This window comes from Diceros bicornis, chromosome X, assembly GCF_020826845.1.
Source record: "Diceros bicornis minor isolate mBicDic1 chromosome X, mDicBic1.mat.cur, whole genome shotgun sequence".
NCBI classification, from domain to species: Eukaryota; Metazoa; Chordata; class Mammalia; order Perissodactyla; family Rhinocerotidae; genus Diceros; species Diceros bicornis.
The window spans coordinates 13485502-13513486 of record NC_080781.1 but is presented as its reverse complement, the minus strand read 5'-3'; the positions used below and the strand labels follow the sequence as shown (position 1 = coordinate 13513486).

The following is a 27985-nucleotide window of genomic DNA, read 5'->3' as shown; positions in this document are numbered from 1 at the left end:
ACAGTAGACAATACTTTAGCATGACACTTGGGGGTCATTTTAAACAGTGAAATGACCAACAAAAAGCAAAAAAATGCAGAAAACATAGCACTAAATAGACCACTGTACAAGGGCTGAAACAAGAAGGCAGTGTCGCTTTGTTCAACCTCAGCTGGGAGTGTGCACATCGGGCAACTAGAATTTTTTCTGTTTTGCACATGTCCGCAAATGACTGCCAACGTGCCATCAGTATTGATTTTGAGGTTACATGTAAATTTTGGTGAGTAGGTGAATTCACAAATACAGTCATGTGTTGCCTAATGATAGGATATGTTCTGAGAAATGCATCATTAGATGATTTCATCATCGTGCGAACATCACAGAGTGTACTTACACAAACCTAGATGGTATAGCCTACTACACACCTAGGCTCTATGGTACTAATCTTATGGGACCACCATTGTATATGCAGTCTGTTGTTGATGGAAACGTCATTATGTGGCACATGATTGTACAGAATCTGCAAATAATGAAGATCGACTGTATTTATGTTGATGATCCTTCTGATAGTATGACCTCTTCATTTCTTGACCTCTTCTCTGCTAACAATCTTGTCTACCACACTCTTTCACACACGCATGTCCAAGGTTGTGCTAAATGTCATGAAAGGACAATATTTGCATTCATTTTCTCCCCCCCACTTCTGAACATCTCTTCTTCATGTAGGGATCTGAAAATGTGAGAACCTGGGTAAATTTTTCCTTTGATGTCTTACCCCCTTTGTTATAGACTGAATGTTTGTGTACCCCCCAAATTCATATGCTGAAGCCCTAACCCCAGTGTGGCAGTATTTGGAGATGGAGCTTTTAAGGAAGTAATTAAGGTTAAATGAGGTCATAAGGGTGTGACTTGGATCCGACAGAATTAGTGTCCTGATAAGAAAAGACACCAGAGAGCTCTCCCCTCCTGCAACAGAAAGAGAGCCTCCACCAGAAACCAGAGCCTGCTGGAAACTTGATCTTGGACTTTCCAAGCTTCCAGAACTATGAGAAAATAAATGTCTGTTGTTTAAGCCACCCAGTCTATGGTATTTTGTTATGGCAGCCCGAGCTGACTGAGACATCCTTTGAAGATATTTTTCTCTTTAGAAGAGCTCTCTCATTGTCCTACCTAGGTCTGCTGTCCTAAACAGGTATTCTCTACTTCAAACTTTTCCTACCCACCACCAAAACATGACTTTTATATTTTCCTCAGTACTTTACTTTTTCTAAAATTGGCTCACTAATAGGCCAATTATCACCAATTAAAATTATTTTTCTTATATCTACTAACATATTTTAATTATAAAAGTAATGCATGTTCATTTTGGAAATTTTGAAAAATACAGAAACATATAAAGAAGAAAATAAAAATTTTCTTCTTTAACAACTCTCATTATCTTGAGCAGAAAAGAAGCTTATTGGTAAGATATCAGGTAGGTCAAAGAAAATATGAGAAGCTTGGAGAACCTGACTTAGAATGTGGTGGGAAGAATCTATGTTAAGCTGAGCCACCAGAACTTCTCCCAAGGGCCTCCTAGTGCAACAGTTTGATTTGGGCCCTCCTGTTGCCACTGCTGGGCATAAATGCTGTGGGTGGTGCTGCTGCTCTGGATACTGGATGCCCTGTCAGCATCACTGGGTGAATTCTAACTGACTTTGCTTCTTTGAGTCACTTAAAGTTCAAAGACCAAGGTGGGAGCATCTGACTGGCCACACTTAGACAGTGTGCCCTTAGCCCAGCAGCCAGGGCTCAGGGAAAGCCAGGATCTGGCCTTTTCTCTTCTTTAGCAGGAGAGAGGAACTGCTTCCCACAAGACTCACACGTTGCAAATTCTCCAAATTTAAGGACAGCATTCAGATCCTGGTAAGCCCCTCCTAAAAAATCAATTACAAATTTTCCTTTGGCTATTAAATATCCATATGCACTTTTCTTCCCATATTTTTATGTCACGGCAATTAAGGAAACATGTGGAGTCTACTGTCCTCATTTATACTTCTGGCCACAAGGCAATGGCTGGTATTTACAACTCTTGTACCACCCTCTTGTACACATTCCAGGTCTCCTTTGCTTGCAGCCTGTACCTCAGGTGGTCAGTGTTTCTCAGTAAAGTTACTCACAGTTTCATTCTCAAGGAAATTGAACTCTTGGTTGTCCTGCCTGGATTTGCTTGTATTAACGTTTCTTTAATTTTTATTGCTGGACATGATAATAGTAAGAGGCATCATGGGACTGACTTGGTTTCATTCATCCTCATCCCTACCTGTGTTGAGAAGCACCAACTCAACTGACCTTTGATAGTAAGGATCAATCACCCCAGCCAAGACAGTAACCTCCCTTTTTTTGCCTTTTTTTCCACAAGGGAAAGAGGAAACTGACATGGTGATGTGAAAGTCTTGGCTCCTCCCTAAATGAAAACCGTTGTTGTGGAAAATGTAGTCCTTCAAGTACTAAAGCACTTTACAAATATTAACTGCTTTAATTCTCACAAAAATACTATGAGATTTTATATTTTACAGATAGGAAAATGGAGGCATGAGGAAGTTAAGTAACCTGCCCAAATTCACACAGCCAGAAAGCAATAGAGATAGGATTTGAACCCACCCAATCTGGTTTCTGCTCTCCATATTCTCTCAGTATGATATAGTGTTCAGGATTGTTCTGTGAGACAGTGAGAAAGTCAAATTTCCTGCATACCAAATTGTGGGACAGAACCAGAAAAGCCCTGTGACAAGTCTGTATGGTGTTCTTCTGTCCCTTCTAAGTAAAAGCAGAATGCTTCTGGTGTTTATCTGAAAAGACAGAAAAAGATTTGATAGATATATAACTCCACAAGAATGGGCATTTTTGTTTGTTTCGTTCACTGCAGTATCCCTAGCACTTAGAAAATTACCTGGAACACTAGATGCTCAATGCATATTTGTTGAATAAATGAATAGATACCAGACATCAGGGTCTGGGTTAACTTTCCTCAGTAAGTAGGCCGTATCTGGAAATGCAGCTGCAATTGGAATCACCCCCTGATGAAGCTTATGTCAATCCACCATCATCCTCCAAGAAGCCCCCATCCTCCGCACTGAACAAACTGGAAAGTTACATGGGGATATACTAGGAATTACCATCCCTGCATTTCTTAGGAATTTCATGGCTACACTAATTGCTATAATTTATTCAGATAGGGTATTGCTCTTTATTTTTCGTTTTGAGTGGAAGGGGTAACCTTGGGGGCTTTCATTTGGCTCATTTTACCTGTGGTTCAGAAACAATGTGGGGATTCTACCAGTGGTAAGTAAATCCTTAGAAAACAGGTAAACCATCATGGGCTGAGTTCAGAGTGTCATTATGTCCACTTTAAAGCAAACTTGGACTTGGACTCAAACTCCGTTTATCACCTGAATCTTCTCAGCCTCCACTCTGATTAGTGAGTGGCAGTGGTGTTAACTCAGGTCCAGTGTTCGATGATCTCTGAAAAGGCTAGGTATTTCCCTTTGCCTAATGCACAGTTTCTTTGGTAAATATTCATAGGTGTCTTTGGGAAGTAATTTCGAGACTCTTCTTTCAGGCCTCCCTGGCTTCCCTTCATTAGGGGGCTCAGGGCCTGTGAACTGACATAGGCTCCCCGTGTAAGGCACCCTGGCAAAGATAGAGAATTACAGTCTTCAGATAAGGCATGAACTGCCTCATCAGACGTGGGAGGAAGAGTGGCTTGGGTTGAAAACCAAGGTCCAGTGGAGTTTGGGATTTGGGTGTTTGGTTTCCTGACACCCTTCCACTTAACACCATTGCAATTCTCAAGGTCTGCTCTGTCTGTATTGATGCCCTCACTTTCATATAAGGGACTCAATGAGGCTGTGATTCAATTGACATTATAGATTAACTCCCCATTAAAGTCGGGGTTTGATTTTAGGTAGTTTTATACTGCTGCTACAAAAAAAGAGACATTCTTTTTAGCGCAGACATAGAACGTTCCCAGCTTCAGTTTTTGCATTCAGCTAAGAATTAGGGATTTGAGTGTGTCATTCTCTTTCTTTAAGTTTTCTAGTATTAGCCGCATCACTCTTCAGTCCTGATTTCTCATGCTGTTACATCTGGCATTACCAATGTGGTCCTCCAAGGCTTGCTTTCAAATGATACTGTAAAAGTTGTAATTTGATTAGTTGCTTTTCCACTCTGGCCACGGGTAACCAGATTTCCATTCCTGAATGCTCACTGCCTTCACGCCGACTAGGTTATATAATCAAGCCTAGATTCCCCTCAATTCCAGAAGATCTGCTGTCTGAAGCCCCCTCTTGGTAACAATTGCTGATTCAATTAGGGTTCATGACATAAACTGACTTTGTTTATTTTCAGCAGAAAAGGAATTGCTTGGAAGGATACCAAGCATTTCATGAGATTGATGGGAAAACTGTTGAATCAGACTCAGAAAATGGACCAGAACCAAGGAAATCTGGGCAGGAGGAACTCCATAAAATGTCACTGGCTAGCCTCTTTAGGTTCCACTGCTTCTCTCACTGGGCATTGAATGCTGCTGTGACTGGCGATATTGGAAGGGATGCCAAACTTCCTTCTTGGCATCCTGACTGGCTGAGCTTGGTTCGTGTGCCATGTCCTTCCTAGCTGCCTGGGTCCAGGGAAAGCGAGTACTTGTCTTTTGGTGTTTGTGGGGAGGAGACTCTACTTGTACCCAAGATTCGAACAATGACAGATTCCTCAGATTTAGAATGTGAATATATATAATGACATTGGGATCACAACTGTGAATAAAGAGTTACCCTCAGCCCTGGGCTGACCCAAGCCTGTCTATGAGAATGACCTCGGAGTCCTGTTTCTTTGGAAACTGCAGTGATTCATAAACATGGAATATTGTGCCTGTTCTGTTTGTTGTAAGCCTTGATCTGGGGGACTGCTCCTGGACCAGGGCTGCTGGGAGTTGGCATGCAGAGTTTGGTCCTGTGTCCCTGAAACCATATAAAAGAATGTTGGGAAGCTGAAGAATCTGGGACTTCTCTGTGTCAAGATGACCTGTCTACATGTTGGATGTCATTCTGCGGCAGCCTTGCATTTCCTGCATGGGTGTGCGAGCAAAAGAAGCTGTGCACCTGGGTAGCTACTGAGAGTTGTATTAGTTTCCTATCATTGCTGTAACAAACTACCACAAACTTAGTAACTTAAAGCAACATAAATGTATTACTTTATAGTTTTGTAGTCTAGAAGTGTGATGAGGATCTCACTGAGCTAGGATCAAGGTGTTGGCAGGTCTGCATTCCTTCCTGGAGGCTCTAGGAGAGAATCTGTTTCCTGGCGTTTTCTAGATTCTAGAGGCCACCTGCATTCTTTGGCTTGTGGTCTCTTCCCCCATCTTTAGAGTCAGCAACGGTGGATTGAGTCCTTCTACATTGCATCACTCTAATCTCCTCTTCTACCTCCCTCTTCCGCTTTTAAGGACTCCTGTGATTACATTAGGCCCATCTGGAAAATGCAGAATAATCTTCCTATTTTAAGGTCAGCTGCTTATCAACCTTAATTTTGTCTGCAACTTTAATTCCTTTTCACCATTTAATGTAACATATTCACAGGTTCTGGGGATTAGGATGTGGACATCTTTGGGGACTATGATCCTTACCACAGGCATCTTGATAAAATGAGGATGCTGTCTCCTGTCCTCTATCCTTCTACAAAGCTATGTGAATAGAGACTATAGCCTGTAATGTTTCTTGAAGCTGATTGTCAATTTGAATCTGCAACCACTGCTGTGTCAGTGCCTATTAGAACACAGTTTTGAGAGGGCGGATTTTTATTGGGAGCGTTTTCACCTTCTCAAGCACGATTTATTAAGTCTCTACAAGGGTCTACTGTTATTCTGAAAATGGACTAATTTCTTGATTGTGTAGCTTCCAGGATATCTTACCTTTCCAAAACCTCTGAAAAGGATTCTGGGGCCGGCCCCATGGCTTAGCGGTTAAGTGCGTGCGCTCTGCTGCTGGCGGCCTGGGTTCGGAACCCCGGGCGTGCACCGACGCACTGCTTCTCCGGCCATGCTGAGGCCACGTCCCACATGCAGCAACTAGAAGGCTGTGCAACTATGACGTACAACTATCTACTAGGGCTTTGGGGAGAAAAAAAAAGGAGGAGGGTTGGCAATAGATGTTAGCTCAGAGCCGGTCTTCCTCAGCAGAAAGAGGAGGATTAGCACGAATGTTAGCTCAGGGCTGATCTTCCTCACACACACACACAAAAAAATTCTAAGATAGGATGCTGGGCAATGCGATCCTGGGACTCTGATAACTATTCAAATTTTTAAAGCTTTTGGACTTTTCTAGGCCAACAGAAAGAATTGAAAGCTGCTGTTTTCTTTTAGAGGAAAAATGTTTTAAAAAAACTCTGTCTGATATAAGTTTTAAATGAAGCCAATATGCTAGGCTGAGCTGCTGTAAAATTATTTTCATCGTTGCATTCATTGTGTCAAGCAGATCTTTGGCTCCAAATATGCTGTTCTTGTAAAAATTTCATTTCAGCTGTCAGGGTAATCAAAATGGTTTCAAAAGCTTTCCTTGAATACTGAATTGAAATAAAATAATAAAATACAGCATCAAATGCCAGATTGTACAGCAGATACCAGATATGGGCAGGTTTTGCTTTTTTAGAAAGTCAATTTTATTAAGTTCTTTACTTTGATATAGTTTTGAAGTAAGTATTCCTGACATATACAATTTCAGAATAAATCAAATGGCTTTCCAATCCAAAAATCAGATTTGGGACTATATAATTAAACATACAAAATGCAGAACAATATTTCATTATTTAAAAATACCACTTTTGATGCCACAGTTTATGTTGTTATGTATTTTTATAATGTTGTTGGATTGCATAGGCAGAGAAATAAAATGATGGCTACAAGTTTTATCTTTTAAAATTTTGACACCTCACATCTGTGTTTCTAAAAACCGCAAACTACAGATGCCGGTAAGCTACATGATCTTATTATTCTATTATAGAATAAAAATGTTGAGGTTGTGTATGACATAAATGTGGAAATGAGAAACAAATTCTGGAGAGAACTCTCGAAGTAGTCAAAGGGCTATGCAAAATATTGTTTGAAGGAAGCTTCTGTTTTAAAACATTAGCTAGCTTAGTCACAGTGAAAAACTAAAACAACCCGAGAACATAATGCCAGATCTTTTTAGAGACATTGTGGGGATAAAAGCACCAGGTTTGCTGTTGTGTGTGTTTGCTGCTCCAGAGCATCAAGGGTGGAACATTTTCATCCTCCCTATGTCTCTTCTTCAATGAAAGCCTCTTGACAACCTTCCCACCTGTCCCCGGGTTCCACCTCTGACTGCTGCTGTATTCGCACCTCAGAATTCCTTCCTGTTCTTAGTGTTCATTGATCCATCTATCCTTCCATCCAATAACCTTTTGTTGAGCACCACTTTATAGGAAGTTCATTACAGAAGAATCGATAAAGTTGGGGATGATATTGATCTGCATTACCTAATCACTCAGACACAGGGAAAACTTCTGGGAAAAAATGAATCAGTTGACTCACCAATTTCAAGGATCTGTGTCTTGCCATCATTCATTCTTGCTGACTACCTCTACGAATTGGTCACTGTGTTAGGCACTGGCAGAGTATTAAGATAAAGCAGACGTCAATTAGCAAATTGCAAATGGGGATCAAACAATTGGAACGAGAATGAAGGATATGGGAAGGGAGAGGGTCGGCTGGGAAAAAAGGGGCTAGAGCAAGTTGTGAGGTGATTGAAATTTTCCATCACCATTTCATATGCCTAACATCTGTTAGTAGCTGCCCCCTGAAATTTCCAGGATATTCTATTGCTCTGTAACTAGTGAAAGCCCCCTTCCCTTCCAATCCCACTCCCATTCTCCACTGGGGGACAATGGCTGTCTCTGTCTCCAATCTCTGGATTCAACCTTCCTGATATGTCTCATCGACACGTCTTATGTCCCACTCTGTTATGACAGTGTCCTATTCTAAGGGCCAGTCTTTCCACTTGATTAACTAGCTAATGAAGATACGTAAAAGGGGACATTCTCCCTGGAGAAATGCAGTAACGCTAGTGGCTCTAATGGAACCTAGCAAATATGCAGGGCTTTCACTATCAAACACACGCACCATATAAGCGGTTACCTATTAGTAGTCTTGATGTGAGCTTTGCCAAAATACCGCTCCCAATTCAGGAGCAGCCAGTAAACGGTTCTTGCCCAAGTTCCTCTATAGTAAAGGCAGGAAGAGTGCATGAAGCTTCAGCTGTAAGTTTCTTTCTCCGGAGTAGGGGGCAGTGAATTCAGATACATCAACAGTGGAACAGATTGCAAAAAATAGCCTCAATGCTTTTCAGTTTCTCCCATCAAGAGATGGAGTCTATTTCCTTATCCTTGAAATTGAGGCTGGCCTTGGGACTTGCTTTGACCAATGGAAAGTGGCAGAAGTAACATCAAGTGAGTTCCAAACCTAGGCATCAAGAGGCCATGCAGCTTCTGCTTTTGCTTGTCCTGGAACCCTGTGACCACTATGTGAAGGAACCCAGGTGATCCTGCTGAATGATGAAAGACATGTGGACCTGTCACTGCAGCATGCCAACTGCCAAACATATGAATGAGACCACCTTAGATCATCCAGCCATCAACTGTCTGCCAGCCTACTCCAGATGCACACAGAAGTCCAACAGGGATCGACTGAGTCAGTCCTGATCAGAAGAACAACTAGCCAACTCCCAGAATCTTGAGTGAAATAAATGATAGTTGTTTTAAACCACTAGGTTTTGGGGTGGTTGGTTACACAGCAAAAGCTAACTGATAGGAGCAGTCATATGAGATGATTTTTATCCCATTTTAAATGAGGGATGGGATAGATTCCTTAATAGAGTGGAGTAAGAGCTATAAAATTTGACTTTATGGCCCCAAGATGAGAACAAGAGAAGAAAACAAGGATATGAACATATGCATATCTAAAACTACCCAGAAAGCATAAATCCCTTGCCAGCATCTGCTGTGAAAAATCCAGAGTATTTGAACGGGTCTGAATATTTTAGACATGCCTGCTAGTAGGAAGGAAGATAATCCTGATTCTAGATGGCACTCAACTTTTGTGGCATATGTCCCAGTTCAGATCAAACTAAGATTCAGAGGTTGGTGACCTTGCCTGGTATCTGTTTATGTGTGTGATATGCCTGAGGGTCATTTTTTTTTCCTGAAAAGGGAGGGAGTTCTTTATTACTTTGTATAACCTGAATGCACCTGGGGCCCCATGTGGCTCAGTCTCTGAACAGTGTTGCTTTCAAAGAAACAGCATTGTGGCAGAAAAACACAACTGACAGCAATTCACATCTGTGTTCAGTTTCTTGAAAAAAATGCCAACAGGAGAGTAAATTCTTCATGCTAGCAAAGTTTAAAAGAGCATTTTCTTTAGACATCTTTATTGTATGCCCTGCAGTGGTGCTCCTAAGAACTCACTTTCTGGAAGTGGCTCATGAAAACATAAAATGTTCTCTTCCCATTTTCTCTTTAGTCTTTGAAAATTCTTCCCTGAAACCAAATGCATGTCTCTTCTGTCTCTTGACTGTGACTTCCCACTCAAGTATACAGCTAGAAACCTCGCTCTTGTCCTCTCACCTGAACTCTCCCCTCATCGCTGTGATACACCCTCATTCACTTCCTCTTTTGCATTCCTATGTTGTTCATGCACAGTGATACCTTCCTAAAAGCTTGTGCTCCCTGCATCTGACCATCCATGATATATTTGGGCTTCTGGGGTCCATAATCTGTTTTTATTTCTCTGAGAATCATTTCATTACCCAGATTCCATACACCCCAGGAGAAACTTGGCACTTAACTTTAAGTAAGACTTCTTCCCTTTTAGAAATGGGGGGAAAGTGAGAAGGACTGAAGTATTCACATATTAATATAGGCTTTTGTGAATTTGGATTATGTAAATATGAAATAATGTGAGCTAAATATACTTACAAAGTCTCATTTCTGGAACAAAATTTGAAACAATGTGAACCTCCCCAAATGAGAAAAAAAATCCATAATCACATATGCTTAAGCTGGTGGACTGAGTGAACTGAAAACTCTATGCTATTGCTATGGCAGCTGATAAACAGAACTACATGATACTATTCTTTGTCAGTCCTATGAGAAAATTATTCTGGAGTTATAGAAGTTTGAATTATGAAAGGTGTTCCTGAAAACAACCTAGCATAAACTGCCTTCAATGTTCTGTCCTGTTGTGTTTGCTTTTGTGCCCGAGGCAAGGGGAAGAGACTGTGAAAACCAGGAAGGGAGGGTCAAATTTTGAATCCTTATGAAGAAGGGGAGAACCAGACACTGGATGAGCTGCTTCAGGGTTCAGGTGACAATGGACATCACTGTGAAAGGACGAGAGTCAGTGTCCCCACTTCTCCATGGCACCCAAGACCACTCTGGCATGTTCAAAACTGTTAGCTCTGGGACTACGAGGAGACATGGTCAAGGGTGTTCCAAGATGTCCATCAGCCGTGGCAGCATTGAGGCTCCCCCTAGTGGCTGCATTTGCAAGGACACGGATGCCGGGAACTGAAGGGGAGAGAAAGGACTGAGAGGATGCCAAGTACTGTCCGTGGCTGACAAGCTGGTCTATGGGCATAAGAGAGGCATCCTTTGAAGACTGTTAGTGATATTTTGGGATAGGAGGATTTTTTGGAGGGTATGTGTGAGCAAGAAGAGTTAAATGCAAGAACTCTGACATGCTGATGATAATCAATCTGAATTTATGGACAGGCTGCTTTGACCTTGGGATTCTTATTATACCTATACATACTGGTATGGTGGCTTTGCTCCTATTATCTTCAAGGGCTTGGGCTGTTTAATTAACTCCCTAAACCTCTGGTTCCTTGTTTGTAGAATGGAGGCAATAATAACACTGTATGATATTTTCATGAAGATTCAAGGAGCTGATGCAGAGAAGGAGCTTGGCACGGTGCATAGCCCACATTGTAAGAGCTCAATAAACGTGAGCTATCATTGTGTTATCACATCCATAGTCTTTGAAGCCTACACTCTCAATTTCATTGATCCTTTGGAGTTGCTAACATGGTTCGCTGACCAGACTACCTTGATATCAGTGGTAACTTCCGGGTCTTGGATCCCTCCTACTCTTTAACGACTGTGGCAGGAGGACACAGCTAATGGTTCCTTCTTGATATCAAGCCATCTGTAAAGGGAACTGCCATTACAGCTGGCATTTTCTAATTTTCTGCCACATCTTCTGGGAAAATGGTAACTTCTTACTCAGGAGAGATGGTATTTTATCGGGCAAGATCAAGCCATTCTGAGAGAGGAGAAATTACCCATATGTTCTCGTTCACTGACCTTTCGAGAAAATTACTGCTGTTTGCTTTCTTCTTTATTAAATGGCAGAAAAATTCTGTAAAAGCAAGTAATAGAAGTATTTAATTCTAACTATATTAAAGCCAATTTTTCTGTCCCTATTACAGTCAAAATGGCAGGTTCAAGGAATCCTTGAAAGTATGACTAGGGATTTCCATGGCAACCAGAAAGAAATAAGAGAGGAGACCAAGTTCTGGGCGATAGGTGCTTTTCTCCCACTCATTGGGAACCCTAAAGAATCTGTCTATGGATGGCACCTTGCCGTGGCTCTCAGTGCCCCCAAGTCCAGAGCTTCTAATGCCCCTTTTTACCCAAGTGGGGACAACAGAGTTTGGGGTGACTGCTCATAGCAAAAGCACCCCAATGAATAATAATACCATAGATTGGATTATATTTTTCAGACCATAAAATGTTTTTATTTACATTATTTTGTTTAATCATGTTGTCACTCTAAGGTAGTCATCTCCATTTTAAAAGGGGGATGGGGAAGCAGATTCAGAAAGGTGAAATGACTCAAGTGGCAGAGCCAGGGCCTGTATCATCCAATTCCAAGACCCATGTTCATTCCTTTGGGCAATGGTGTGGGTCAGAACCTTCTCCTCTGTCCATTGTGGCAGGTTGGGTGGTTGGAGAGAGCGAGGCTTTACCTGTGTCCTCATTGGAGGCTGTGATGGAGAATGGGACACAGCTTTATGTATTTTCCCCAAAAGGCTCAGTTACCAGGATGGGAGATCAATACTTTGTGGAAAAAAATACACATTGCATTTCTTCCATGGTTCCTGATTCTTTGCCTGCTGAAGTGTGGAGCTCGTCATCAATTGCAGTAATGAAAGATACTCTCCTATTGCATCTGTTAACACAATCCTTCCACAGTTTTCTTTAGCTACACTGATTGTTTCTCATTATGAGTTTATTCTTTTTTGAGTTTTTTCCTCAAGAAGCTTCTGCAATTTCAGTCCCAATTATTATATTATTGTAAGAAGTGGCTCTCCAGTGGCACAATGGAATGGATGGGCGTTGTGTCGTTTCAACCTCTCACATAAAGCATCCTCTAATTTTTGTTTGGGATGAAAGAACTCATTGCTGATTAGATTTGGATAGACTATATGAGTGTCTTAGATCTTTAATTATGATGAAATAACATTATAATTACTTCCCAACTTTAGAATTATCTCCCTCCTTTACTTTCTACTTCAAGCCTGCCACTAAGCAGTTTTTCCTCTGGAAACTTTCCTGGCCCTCCTGCTTCCTTTTCATTCCCACCATAATCCCATAATAATCAATGGCCATCTTAGATCCACAGGGCACCATCTGCCTCCTTTCTGGCTTCTTCGTTTCTTGTCTTTATTCCAGTGCATCCTACACATAGCAGCATGAATACTTTCTACAGCTTTTATTTGGATTAGGCCACTCCCATTCTAAGAAGCCCAGAATAACTCTCAATTACCACTTGAATAAAATGAGACCTCCTAATTATATACTCTAAAGTCCTCAGCCTGTAAGCCCTTGGCTTAATGGCCCCCTGGCCTGCCCCACTCCACTTACACATCCTACATAAGCGCACTTACACTTCCCAGCTACATAAGCCCATTTACTCTTCCCACCCATAGTGCACATTTACCCCCATCTATTAACCTGTGAGCCTTTGAACATTTCACCTCTCTTGTTCAGAATGCCTCCCCTTTTCATTTTACCAGGAAAGTAATTGGTTAAACTTTGTTTCACTCAGTGTTTCTCAAATTTATTTTACCATGGAACACTTTTGCTATTAAAACGGTGCTGGATAGCTTCTGTCTACTCTTTGCTCCTCTAGGTCCTCCCTCAACCCTCCTCCACTGTGCTATGTGCTCACGAGGAGGGCTGACCTGTATGAACCACATCAATAGGTCTCCCTGGACCTCCATCATGGTTGGTTTTATGTGTCAACTTGGCTGGGCTATATTACCCACTTATTTAAACAAACATGAATCTAGATGTTGCTGTGAAGGTATTTTGTAGATGTGGTTAACATCTATCAGTATACTTTAAGTAAAGCAGATTATCCTCCATAATGTGGGTGGGCCACATCCAGTCAGTTGAAGGCCTTAGGAGCAAAAACCGAGGTTTCCTGAAGAAGAAATTCTATCTCAAGATTGCAATATCAACCCCCACGCCCCAATTGCATAAGTCAATTCCTTAAAAGTAATCTCTCTCTCTTTCTCTCTCTTTAAATATAGGTTCTGTTTCTCTGGAGAATGCTGACTAACACACCCTTTAACTTCTGGTTTGGTTTGGCCAGTGAGGCCCACCCACAGGTGATTAGAGGAAGGAAGGAGAGTGGGGTTACGGTATTTATTCCCTGGGTCACATTATGCTGGGTCACGTACAGCTGGCTGCGTCTGTGGACAGAAATCCCAACTCCTATCTGGAGCCTTCTCCCTGTGACTCTCTCCTTCTTGCTTCAGAGTTCAGTAAACCACCCCACACTCTTTCCCCTTGGGAACTAGTGGTGGTCTCAGCTCCCTGCTGTTACTAGACCTGGGGTCCTACACTATCCCTTGTGGTTTTCATACACTCTGCCTTCATCTTTGTGAATAGCTCATTGTTAAACTTTCCTCAAATTGCCCACTTTGAGTGTGCCATTTGTTTTCTAACATGACCTTGATGGATATGGTATTGTCGGGGGAGAGGGAGAATCTCCCTCTGCCCTTTCCCTTAAGGTTCTTTTGGCTGGCCAAATAATCAACAAGACAGGTTAGCAGGAGAAAATAATACCAAGTTTAATAACATGTATACACGGGAGAAAGCAGGGACACTGCGTTTCTCTACACAATAGCAGAAATTCTCATCTTAAATACCATCTTCTTCTAAAGACAAAGGAGGATGTTGGGGGTGGGGGGTGTCAGTTACAGGAGATTACCACTAAAGCACTGTAAACAAGGGTAAGGTTATTATGCAGATTTAAGACCTCACCTTCCACATTGATAAGTTTCTAGAAATGAGGTCATCCCTCCTCTTCCCAAGACAGAGAGGGAGATACCTTTACAAATGGAGATTTCCCTTATAAATGTAAATGTTTGTCTGGCAACTCCTCGCAGGGCCATCCAGAGAATGTGGCCAGAGAGACAGAATTTCTGATAAGATGGGCTTGTTGGTGCCTTTCCTATTGTAACATCTATTTTACATTATATTACAGCCATCAGATGGAAGATCTGTTCCAGGAAGGAGCCACCATGTCAAATTCTTTAGGCACTTAGTGGGGGAGGTCAAACGTCCTTCAGAGAAAACAATCAAGGTAAAGAGATATATTTCAGGGTGGCCAAATTTTGATCTCCCACAGTAGGCAGCATCACCTCCAGTTGAGAATCTCTGATCTGACTTTATATTATGAGCTTTCTCTCCCATATTGTTAATAATCATTGAAAAATCCATGTGATAGATATACCATACTTTATTTACTTATAGCTTTTTCTGTTTGTTGTTTAGTCTGTTTTATATATATATTACCATCATGAACAGCACAGTGACGAGTGTCCTTGCATATAACTCTTTAGTTGGATCTCTGATTATCTCCTTAGGACCAATTCTTAGAAGTGTATTTTTTTTTTGGTGAGGAAGATTAGCCCTGAGCTAACATCTGTTGCCAATCCTCCTCTTTTTGCTGAGGAAGATTGGCCCTGGGATAACATCTGTGCTCATCTTCCTCTACTTTATATGTGGGACCCCTGCCACAGCATGGCTTGATAAGTGGTGTGTAGGTCAGCACCTGGGATTCGAACCCGCGAACCCCAGGCCACTGAAGCAGAGTGTGAGAACTTAACCACTATGCCACCAGGCTGGCCCCAGAAGTGTATTTTTGAGTCAAAGGACATGAACATTTCAGGGCTCCTGGTGTATTTTTCTAAAAAAAGCCTTTCAGAATGGTTGTACAAATATATACACCCACTCGCCAGTGATGCCTAAGTGTTTGCATCTCACCAACCCTCATAAGAGCTGAGGATTATCCTTAGAAACACTCCTGGTGTGTTTACAGGTTTAAAAAAATGATATCTTGATATTTTAATTTGTACTTTTTGATCTTTAGAACAGTTTTCTCATGTGTTGCTTAGAAATTTACTTCCTCTTACCTAACTTGTAAATTGTTGAATATTTTAATCATTATGAGGGCAGGGCTTAGAAAAACGTCAGCTGGCCTGTGTTTAGGGAGACTGTACTGATTGCAATTTCTTTTTCTCAGGTGTCTTGTTTTTTCAATTTTCAGCTCAGATTCAGTTTTCCGACTATGTCAGAAAGTCACTCAACTTTGTGAAGAAAATCCAACTCCCTCCTTAAAAGAAGCATGCAGAGAAAGAAAGAAAAGGAAAGGACTTTCGAATGGACTTTTCAATTTTCTGGTTTACAACCTCAAAGTCGCACTTTATGTAGCTGAGTCTGCCAGCCTTTTCTCATTAGTATTATAAAATAGATTGTTATTCACTGTTGTGCCCTCTGAGGGATGTAAAACTAGAACTGGAATCTAGTCCAGCTTTTCCCCCAACCACTTCTGTAATCTTGGGCAAATTGCTTCATCTTTCTGAACCAACTCTCGTCATTTGTAAAATAACGTGGTAAGAGAAGATGATCTGTCAGGGCCTTTAGAATTCTACAAATTTGTGTTCATGTGATGGGAAAAGAAGAAATAACTTGACAGCAACAACCTGGGACCTTGGAGTCTTGTTTTGGGCAGGGAAGGAGGAGGGATGCAATTCTAAAATAATATAATAAAAAAATGGCCTAATGCAACACTTGTATTTGTATTCCAGTCATTAATGAACTTGACTTTGTTACCTTTTACTATTCTGCAGCCCTTTTATTCACCCTCAGTGGGAATTTTCCAAGGTACTGAATATTACAAGGGCAGAGGCAGACTGTGAGTGCTAACATAGGGCTGTTGCTGAGGCAGGAAGAGTCACAAAATTGGCTTTGCCAGTGATATAATATATATCATTGTTATGTATACATGTTACAATTAATATATATGTGCTATATATAAAAATATAATTTTGTTGTTGTTGTTAGTGCCGTCGAGTGGATTCTGACTCCCAGTGACCCTGTGGACAGCAGAGTGGAACCCTGCCCAGCCTTTTTGCACCATCCTCTCACCTTCCGGTGCTATATCAGACAATACTCCACTGTTCTTCATAGAGTTTTTGTGGCCAATTTTTTCCGAAGTGAGTGGCCAGGATCTTCTTCCTAGTCTGTCTTAGTCTAGAAGCTCCACTGACACCTATCTACTTCTATCTATCTATCTATCTATCTATCTATCTATCTATCTATCTATCTATCATCTATCCATCCATCCATCTATCTGCTTATTGAGTGTCTTCCCCACTGGAATGGAAGTTCCATGAGGGGACAGACTTTGTCTATCTTGTCCATCACGGGATCCTTAGCACCTAAAACAGTCCCCAGCACATGCTACCTGCTCAATAGGGAAGTGAGGAATGGATGCATAAATGAATAAATGAGTATGCCTATTATCAAAAAGACAAGAAATGAATATTGGCTGAGGATGTGGAGCAAAGGGAACCCTCATGCACTGTTGGTGGGAATGTAAACTGGTACAGCCACAATGGAAAGTAGTATGGAGGTTCCTCAAAAAATTAAAAATAGAACTACCATATGATCCAGCAATTCCACTTTTGGATATAGATACAAAGGAAAGGAAATCACTATCTCGAAGAGATATCTGAGGCCCCCATGTTCATTGCAGCATTACTCATAATAGCCAAGCTATAGAAACAACCTAAGTGTCTGTTGATGGATGAATGGATATAGAAAGTATGGTGTATATATGTATATAATATTATTCAGCAGTGAAAAAGAAGGAAATTCTGCCATTTGCAACAACATGGATGAATCTGGAGGGCATTATGCTTAGTTAAATAAACCAAATACAGAAAGACAAATACCATATGGTATCACTTATATGTGGAATCTAAAAAAAAAAAAAAAACGTTGAACTCATAGAAACAGAGAATAGAATGGTGGTTGCCAGGGGCTAGGGGTTGGGGGAAATGGGGTGATGTTGGTCAAAGGGTACAAACTTTCAAATATAAAATAAACAAATTCTGAGAATCTAATATACAGCATGGTGACTATAGTTAATAATTCTCTGTTGTATACTTGAAATCTGCTAAGAGGGTAGATCTTAAGCATTCTCACCAAAAAGAAAAAGGGAAAAAAGGTAACCATGTGAGGTGGTAGATATGTTAATGAACTTGATTGTGGTAATCATTTCACAATGTATACATATATCAAATCATCACATTGTACATTTTAAATATATTATAATTTTATTTGTCAATTGTACTTCAATAAAGCTGGAAAAAATAAATAAATGATATAGATAGATAGACAGATAGATAGATAAGTAGGTAGATAGATAGGTAGGTAGGTAGATAGATAGATAGATAGATAGACAGGTAGGTAGATAGATAAGATACAGGAGAGGAAACCCAGTTTAGGACAGTAAAACAATGAGAACCTTTGAGCTCCATTTGCTGCCTCACTTGTAAAACGAGAATGGAAATTCTGTCAAAGATGGTGAAGGAATAGCTATGATTGCAAGGCATTTGCAAAATACAAATAGATTTTGTGAAATTATCATTGCAGTTGCAAGCAGTTTCAAACTTATGTTAGAGAACTCCATTTTGCTGTGAAGTTGTAGACAAGCAATTCCAAAGAGCACCAGATTTCGACACTATGTAATTATGTGTAAAATTTGTTCCAGAGGTTTAGCAAGGCTGAAGCATAGGACCATAAGTCTGCTAGTTGTTTTCAAGTGGGCAGTCAATGTGTATGGGCGGTCACATAAATACTCAAAAGTAGTGAGATAAAGAAGTGATCTGAATCACACATTCTCTTCAGAGACAAACTTCTTCAGTCCCTAAACAAGTTATGTGACTACTTATAATGAATTATCATTTCCCCTGGTAATTGAAGGCAATTTGCAGCATTTAACAAGCACTCACAATGTGCATTTGGCAGTGAGCTTATATTTTAAGATTTATTCCTCAAAAAGCTTTCATTCAGCCTGATTTGAGGTTCTAATGACTACAGTGACTATGTCTAATCAGTTTGTGGCAGAACTAGTGAGCTGTTCACCAGAGGTTTTTCTCCTCCTAGACACACAGCTGGACTACATTTCCCAGCTTCCCTTGCTGTTAGGTACAGTTAGGTTTGACTGAGCTCTGGCCAGTGGAATATAGGTGGAAGCTGTGTGGCTCACTTTCAGGCTTTACTCATTATGACTTCCCATGTGATCCTCTACTCTAAGGTGGTGAAGTCTTTGTCAGCCTGAGTCCCTGAGATACTCTGTGGAGCAGAGACCCAACCCACATCCCCAACCTCCAGTTGACTGGACTTTATTTGAGAGGGCAATCAGCTTTGATTGTTTAAACCTATGTGATTTCAGGGCAACTAGCATTACCCTAACTAACAAACAGGATAAAAATGGAAACACTCTAGAACAGCAGCCACAGAAACACATAAATGATCATTACAATTGTAAAAATAGAAACAACAAAAGTATGAAAGCGTGCTTCACTTCTCCCATTGCAGTGATCCAGGTCACTTCATTTTCAAAATATTATGCAGCAGCTGCCCACGTGCTGGGAATTAATTGAAGTGGGGATTTAATAAGAACAAACAAAAATAATAACCAATTTGACTGTAAAAAATTTCAGTTCAAAAACCATTAATTAATGAAGAAGGACACTTCCCTATTTATAATTCAATGACAAAAGGGTTTTATTGCTTTTTTACTTCCTGTGGTAAAAGCACATCTTATTAAAGATGGTGGGGAGAGGGAAGAGAAAGAAAGGAGAGATGTAGGGAATAGCTGTTGGCTTTCTCTAACTGGCTTTTCTGGTTCAGGACTTGAGCTAAATAAAGTTGAGTGGGTCATGCTGGGTGTGACCACTTGGGAAAGGAGCACTGTGCTAGCCTAGGGCAAATATCCTTAGCAACCTTTACCAGAAGAGGCCCTGGGTACTCCGGAGTGAGAAACTTTCCTTGAGCATCATTAAAATGGAGCATAGTGGGAAGGAATGAGAAATATAATTAACAGAATGATATAACATCAAAACCTGCTCCCTGAAGCTATCAGGCAAAAAAGAGAGAAAAAAAAGATCTGTTGTGCTGAGTGAAAATTGAGCATCTCTTCTGCCCCTCATATGATAGCATCAAAGCTTCTCTTATTTTAATACAACTATATTAGAAAGCCCTGTGAAAGCATAAATCATACAATTATAACTAGAGTAACCATGTAACTTGTAGTCCAGACCAGGACGCTTTCAAAGTAAAAAGGGGAAGGTCTAAAATAAATGAAATATTTATTTATTGATCAATGATTTGGTTTTGTTACATCGATGGATCTAAAAATAGTTTTACTAGAAATAAAATCTTTCATAAATAAAAGTAATATATATGTGCATACATTAAAGCAAAAAGAAAACACTTTTTCTTTTGCTGAGGAAGATTTGCCCTGAGCTAACGTCCATTGCCAATCTTCCTCTTTCTTTTTGCTTGAGGAAGATTAGCCCTGAACTAACATCTGTTGGCAATCTTCCCCTATTTTGTTTGTGGGTCGCTGCCACAGCATGGCTGATGAGTGGTGTATGTCCATGCCCAGGATCTGAACCTGTGAACCCGGGCCGCCAAAGTGGAGTGCGGAAACTTAACCACTATGCTATGGGACCAGCCTACAGTTTTGTATTGATAATTTTGACATTAAAAAATAACAGAAGCAGAGCAATTATTCTTGTATATATTTACATATTGTTTTATTGAGGTATAATTGACATACATTATATTAGTCTCAGTTACAACATTATTCAATATTTGTAATTTACACATTTTTACCAGTTTCTTAGCTGTATCTCTTCTTTAAGATTGTGTTGCTGATGTTTATCTAAAGAATTCATTTTATATGGTTTTATTGTTTTCAATTATTTTTTCATAAAATTGGCTGTAATTTTCTTTAAAGTTGCATTTTTGTGGTTGATAATTTGAAATTGCTGGTGTATCAATCAACTCTTTATCACTAAAAAACCATCAGTTTTTTAATTGAGAATTTACTTTCTTTACAGATTCTGAGCAAATTCTGCTAAATGGGGGACACTTTCATCTCTATTTTTGTGGATATTGAAAAGTGTAAGTATCTAAGCCCAAATAGTTTTTTACAGGTACTATCGTTTTGCCACCAGGTATCTTCCGCAAATATTTTACAAGACAAAACTTATCCAAAAAATTGTCTCTTTTTTATGATTCTTTTGAATGTCACCAAATTTAGATGCTGCAAAATTGTAAATTTTATCAATTTGAATTCATTTAGAGAAGACTATATGGATTTATACAATTAATAATAGGAGTGCCATCCAAAGGACCTTCCCACAACAAGATATCCCAAAATACAGTAATAGAATCTCAAAGTTAAATCAGGTATGTGATCTGAGGCCTCATATTTATTTTGTTTGGTTTTTCTCTTGCATTTGTATGGCTAGGTTTTAATGACTTCTGTCTGCAAGCTTTATTTCAATTACTAAAATTTGTTAAAAGCTTAAATATTTTGGTTCTCCACTTGTTGAATACTTCGATTAAAGATTTTTAATAGATTTTGGAAAAATGTAACCCAAATTTAGAGAATTCTTTGCACACTGACAAAAATCCTATACCATTGGAAGACTTGAAAGCTCAAACATTTCTAAAATCTGATGGATAAGGGTAACAAAGAAAGCAAGCCTGTATTGCCGTGCTGATTATTGCTATTATTATTTGCATTCAATGTTGTCTTTGTCACAAAAATTCTGTAGCTCAGTTTCTCTGTGTATACATAGAAACATTTGAAATTTTGACAGCCTCAGCTTCTGTTTTGATTGGTGGAATACTCCTGCTTGTTTGAGCACAATCATGAGTAACGTATGCAGCAAACCAATTCCAAGAACCTATTTTCTCCATAGGTTTCTTAATAAAATCATGCCGTTGTTTGTACCACATTACTGTCCTCCATGAAATAAAAAGTATATGTCTTTTACGTAAAAACAAATATTTTTATCTTCCATATTGAACTTTATAACTGAATTTGTAATAGCATTCACAACATCAGATGTTTCGTTTTCAGCAGAACAAACGTCCGAGCTTTACTTTGATTTCAAGAAATAGATGGAAAAATAAAATCATCATTGGTATTAACTGATTTTCCATTTGAAACATCTGAAATCATTGATAAAAATCTGGCATCATTTAACTGTGAAGTTCTTTTCTGCTAATTGACTTTACACAGTAGCTGCAATGGTATGTGCACCAGAACATTTGGAATTGAAAATGGGCAAATGAAGAGTAATCCTTTGGTCAAAATGAATAGCCTTGTTGCATAGAGTGCTAGGTCTTCATGGCTGCTGCTTAAATTGTTAAATTGTTATCTTCAGCTACAGACTTTTTTAAATGACAAATTTTGAAGCAGATACTGATGCTTCTTTAGTAGGTTTGGTCTTCTGGTTTTCAGGTGGAAAATGATATCATAAGGACCCTCATTGTACATGGTAAATAGTAACAAATATTTTGTGCAAATTATATGTTCATCAATACCTTTCTTGAAGAAAGGAAACTCAGTGCTTAATTTTTTATTGAACATGAACTTTCTGTGAGCTCGCTGCTACAAAAGCATTTATTGCAAAGTAAAAAAAGCTTTGCCAAACAATAAAATAAATAAGTGGTTGAGATTTACCCCATATCGTAAATGACAAGAGCACTATAAAAAGAACATTCAGACTATTTTCCACTTACTTTACAGAAGGCTTATTGTCCAGCCTCTATTTCCCACACATATTTCACATAGTCTTAACCTAAATTGTCTTTAGTTCCCACCAGCACCACTAATTGGTGAACTGACTCGTTTGTGCATTTCTCAGGCTGATCACAGACCATGCACTGCTAGAGGGCTCATCAGGTGACTAGCTGAGTCAGCAGCATCAAATACTTGACTTACCACCGCAGCCCAGTTCTGGAAGGGGTTAGCTGTCCGAGGGAGATTGTTTGCAGAGAAGGCCACATCTTTGCATTTCTCCCATCAAGAAGTGAAGCCTATTTCCTCTCCCCTTGAATCTGGGATAGCCCTGTGACTTGTTTTGACCAATAGAAAGTAGTGGAAATCTCCTTGTGGGATTTCTGATCAAGGCGTCAAGATCCTTTACAGCTTCCTCTTTTACTCTCTGCGTTATCCTGAGATCACCATGGCCAGGCTAGCTTCCTTGTGGATGAAAGGCCACATAATGAGAGAGAAGTCCAGTTGTTAGCCAGTACCAATTGTCAGACATGTGAGTGAGACCATCTTAGGCCAGCAGTTCTCAAAGTGCAGTCTGGTGACTTTTGGTGGTACCGGAGGCCCTTTCAGAGGGTCCATGAGGTCAAAACTCTTTTCATAGTAATACTAAAACATGTGCCTTCTTTGCTCTCATTCTCTTGCAAGTGTACATTAGAGTTTTCCAGGGGCTACATAATGTGTGATGACATCATCACTCTGATGGTTAATAGAAAATGTGTGCTTATGTATTCTTGTTCTTAAAAACTACCTATTTTCTAATATGGTAAATATCAATAGATATAACCCAGTTAAATGAAAGCTCTTTGTGGTCCTCAACAATTTTTAAGTGTGTAAAGGGAATCTCAAGACCAAAATGTTTGATCACCATTGTCTAGACCATCTAGCACCATTTGAGCCACCAGATAACTGTAACCACATGAGTGACCCCAGACTAGACCAGCAGAGGAACCATTCAGCTGAGCCCAGCCTAAATTGCTGACACACAGACTCATGAGCAAATAAAATGGTGGTTGTTTTAAGTCACTAAGTTTTGGGGGTGGTTTGTTAGGCAGTTATAGATAACTAATGCACTGTCTTTAGCTGCTCTAATCTGAGAGCACTTCATTTTATCAGCTAGTGCTCTGCATGCTGTCCTTAAAAGGGTGGTGGTAATAAATCTGTGTCTGGAAAAGACTGGAAAAGAAGCAGTTGGTTATAAGTAACCATGTTTAATATTTAATCACTTTTTAAAGGGAGAATTCTGTTCACTGCCTTTGGGTCTCACATGCTACTGCGTGAGACCATTGCAGAAGCTGGAATTACAAGATAGAAGTCTAGTATATCCATTCAGCTTATATAAATGCATCTCTAAATAGCATTACTTCTAAAATAGTGAAGCTCATAGAAGCAGAGAGTAGAGTGGTAGTTGCCAGGGGCTGGGGGGAGAGAGAAATGGGGTCATGTTGGTCAAAGGGTACAAAGTTTCAGTTATGCAAGATGAATAAGTCCTGGGGATCTAATGTACAGAATGGTGATGACAGTTAACAATACTGCATTGTATACTTGAAATTTGCTGAGGGGATAGATCTTAAATTAAATCTTCTTACCCCCCCCCCCACGCACATACGTACACACACACTGGTGACGATGTAGAGGTGATGGATATGTTAATTAGCCTGATGTGATGATCTTTTCACAATGTATAGATGTATCAAAACATCAAATTGTGCACCTTAAATGTATGCAATTTTAAATGTCAAAAAGTTCTCAATAAAGCTGTTAGAAATAGTATCACTATATTAAAAATGAAAAATCCAGAACAAATGCTAAACTTGACAGGAGGCTAGGACAATAGATATAAACTGGCCTGTCCCAAGCCAGAGTATGTATGGTTATTTTAGCTCTAACCTACCATCAACTGAATAATCCTGCCTGTGGTGGCAGTAATGATTTTGAAACATACCATGAGAAGTAGCATTGAATAAAATTGTAAGTAGCTCAAGAAATTAAAACACCAAATGGGTTAGAAAGCAAAAAGGTCACAGTCGGCATTTAAAGCATCATTGAGGGAAGAATTTCGGGCTCTTTGTGAGCAGGAGGCAATCAAACATACCTGGTAGAGAGTAGGCTCTAGCGTCAGCTGACATGGGTTTAAATTCTGATGAATCTACCACTTAGTAGTTGGGATTTTGGGCACATCATTTAACTCCATGTGCCCCCTTTTTCCCTCATCTGTATCACGGAGAAAATAATTACCTATCTCACAGAGTCCATGTAAGGATTAAATGCATAATATACATAATACATTGAAAACAGTGCCTGGTCAATAGCAAGTACTCAATACATGTTGTTTATCATCGTCCTCAGGCTCTTGAGATAAGCATTAGCGAATACAGTGAACACTGGACTAGAAAAACCACAGATCACAACTAGTATAACATTTCTTGTAGTTTAGGTACTTTATTCTTTTAGGTTATGTGATCCATTAAGCAGTATTGATGGACACTGACACTGCCATTAATGTTGGGTTGGTAGGTCACTAAAACATCAACTCATTTCGTGAAAATAACCAACCAAACAAAAAACTGTCATCATTGGTTGGGTACACAACCAACGTGGCTTAAACAAATATTTAATATTTTTCACATGACAAAAATTCCAGAGTTGGCCAATCTAGGGCTGGTGGCTCCACAAGGAAACAAAGGCTCCAGGCTCCATCTCTTTCCTCAGCCATCCTCTGTGTGCGGTTGCTGCTCAGGCCACAGTCGATTACTTCTCCTCCAGCACTGTGCCCACATTGTAGGCAAGAAGAAGGGCAGAACAGAGCATGGTGGAGGATGCCCTATCTGAGTCTGCCCTGGTGCAGGAGCTCTCTTAGAAGTCCTGCACAACTTCCATCTACACTTCATGTGCCTGAATTGGGTTGTCTGGTCATCCCATCTACAAGAGAGGCTGGAGAATATAGTTTTTAGCTGGGTATGCCTCTGCTAGCAAAAGCAGAATTCTGTTAGTAAGGAATAAGAGGGAAGAGATATTGGATTCAATAGATATTGAATTCTATGTTAAAGGTAGAATTCTGTTTGCTGCCTTTAGGTCTCACTTGCTATTGCACAAGATCATTGTGAAGCTGGAATTACAAAGTGGATGTCTATTAAACCCACCCCAGCCAACTCTGCCACACATCATGTTTTTCATTTTCCATCCAGTTGTCGTGAAGTCACACTATACAATCATTAAGGGACGGGAGGAATTTGTAAGCACCTGGGAGACCCATCTCTCACAATGTTTATTTGAAAGACCATTTAGCCAATTCAAGAGACTGCGCTATGAACAATAATTTGTCTTTTTAGAGGAGTGTGGCGGAAGTCAAGCCATAATGCTTTATTTTGGGGAATTTATATCATTTCATCCCTGGATAGATTTTAACACCACATGTAGGAAATAAAAACAAGATTTTTTCTTGTTCTCAGAGCATTTTGAGGACAATAATATCTTTGAGATCAGGTTTGGGTTGGTTTTCTCTAGTTCCTCTGCAAATGTTAGCAAAAGCCTATTGTGATAATGCTCAAATCTCTGTGAGAAAAATGATGGTAAAACACAGCAGGATGATTTCCTCTGTAGGAAATCCCCCCACCCCTGCAAATAAAAATCCCTCTCCAAATAAAACTCAGTTATAAATGCCTTCTTCCCCTTCATGCAAGTAGCACTTTGTCCCTCTACTCTTTTGTCTCATAGTCGCTCTGCCTTCTGTTAGTTACTTTTGGATCCATTCCATCTCTCCACTTCTCTCTCCACTATACTAAAATAACCTTAAAGGTCAGAGACTAAGACACTCATCTTTTTATTCCTCATAGCTTCTAGACCAGTACTGCCCAGTAGAAATAGAATGAGTTACTAAATTTTCTTCACACCAGATGTTCTTATAGCTACATTAAAAAAGTAAAAAGAAATAAGTAAAGTTAATTTTAATAATATATTTTATTTAGCCCAATATATTCAAAATATGATCATTTCAACATGTAATCAATATAACACAATTATTGAGATATTTTACATTCTTTTTTTTTTGCATTAAACTTTTGGAATCCAGTGTGGATCCTACACTTACTTCACATCTCATTTTGGACTAGGCACATTTCAAGCACCCAATAGCTATATGGGACTAGTTGGCCACATGGGCTGCCATATTGGACAGCATAGGTCTAGACAATGTCTTGGGCAATGAAAGTACATCATAATCACCAGTAGAATTTTACTTAGGCCCAATAAGAGGCTGTTATATGCTATGATTTTAGGAGATACCATAGTTATAGATTTATGTGGTCCACAAAGATTTGTCTGCTTCCTTAATAGTGCGGCCAGTTTTATGCTGCATTAACCAGGCTTAAGAGGTTGGAGAGTGGGGAGAAATTTTGCTTATCTGGATTCATGTAATAACTTGACCTCAGAGAACATTGAGTTGAGTTCTCTCATATTACAGATGGAGGTAGCCATGGCTCAGACTGATTAAGATTTACTCAGGATTACACATCTAGTCAGCGGCAGAGCCAGTACTGGGACCCATTGATTCATCCAACATTTAAAGTCTCTGCTCCTAATCGCAGTGCCAGACCATCTTGCAGGGAACCATGGATCTGTGCTTCTCAATACCTCGTGACCCCATTATACCTACAAATCACTTGGGCGTCCTGTTAAAATGCAGGTTCTGATTCAGTAAGTCTTGGGTAGAGCCTGAAAAATCTACATTTTGAACAAGCTCCCTGGTGATGTTGATGCTGCTGGTGCTGAGATCACAGTTTGAGTAGCAAAGGTCTAGGAAACAGTGCAACCGTGGGAAAACAGAAGAAAATTGGGCTTGCAAAAAATATATAAGAAAAAGCAAATTCTATGAAGTAGGCAATGAAAGGTGAAATGAAAGCACAAAAGGCTGGCCTGAAAATAGAAGGTACTGAGAAGAAGGCGGGGTGAAGTGAAAGTTGGAAACAATTGAGAAGAATCCAAGGAAACTACAAACAAAGGCAGAAGTAAAGTATCCATGAGCTAACAAAAGAATGGAATCTGCATTAGAGAACAAACAAATCAAAAATGGATAAGGCAAACTTGAACAGTGCTCCAAAAATAACGAGGGAAAAAAACAAAAGGATGAAAACGATAGAAGAGAAGGTTATAGCTATGGGGACAAAGATGCAAGCTTCTGAAAATAGGCATTGCAGAGGGGGAACCAGGACAACTGGGTCAAACAGCAAACTCAAAGATACGCTAGAAGAAAATGTTCCTGCCCTTGAGGTATTAAGACAATGGGGAGTTGTCACAATTTTTGACTCAGATTTTAACCTGGGTGTGGGTTGATGGGTACAGTCCTTAGCCAAATTTCTGGTATCTACAACCCTAATTGCCTCAGAAAATGATTTTCCTGCAGAAAAATTGTGGCTCAGACCTGTTGTCTCTGAGGTAGGCGTGGATATTGAGGTCAGTTATATCCCACTCCCACCTGCTTTCTCTCTGACTCTGTCCCGTTTTGAAGGACTAGGAAGTGGTCAATTTCTCAGTCAGGCTTATCAACCCTACAGCCCCCAGAATTTCTCCCAGAGAGTGGCAAGTCACTGATGCTTTGCTCAGCTTCCGGTGCTACTGTGAAGTGAAATGTCCTGTGTATCAACAGGCGTTCTGCAGGAATAATGGAAATGCAGAATTAGACAGTGCTAGCTAGCTACGGTCACCCTTGGGAAATTTAGAAGTACTTTACATTAGGGCTGT

General features: G+C 39.9%; 1 long non-coding RNA gene across 6 annotated transcripts in view; it reads left to right on the top strand.

Moving 5' to 3' along the window:
* The window catches only part of LOC131400768 (uncharacterized), a 70769-nt gene that overhangs the window by 18925 nt on the left and 23859 nt on the right, over positions 1 to 27985 (top strand). For 2 of the 6 annotated variants that reach the window (XR_009217443.1, XR_009217442.1), the window contains 2 exons: positions 20517 to 20580; positions 20762 to 21001. This is a non-coding gene — a long non-coding RNA (uncharacterized LOC131400768). Of the gene's footprint in view, positions 1 to 16450; positions 16596 to 20516; positions 20581 to 20761; positions 21002 to 21550; positions 26291 to 27985 lie in introns of those variants that run through there. The other 4 variants (XR_009217446.1, XR_009217444.1, XR_009217445.1 and 1 more) reach the window with 4 other exon arrangements.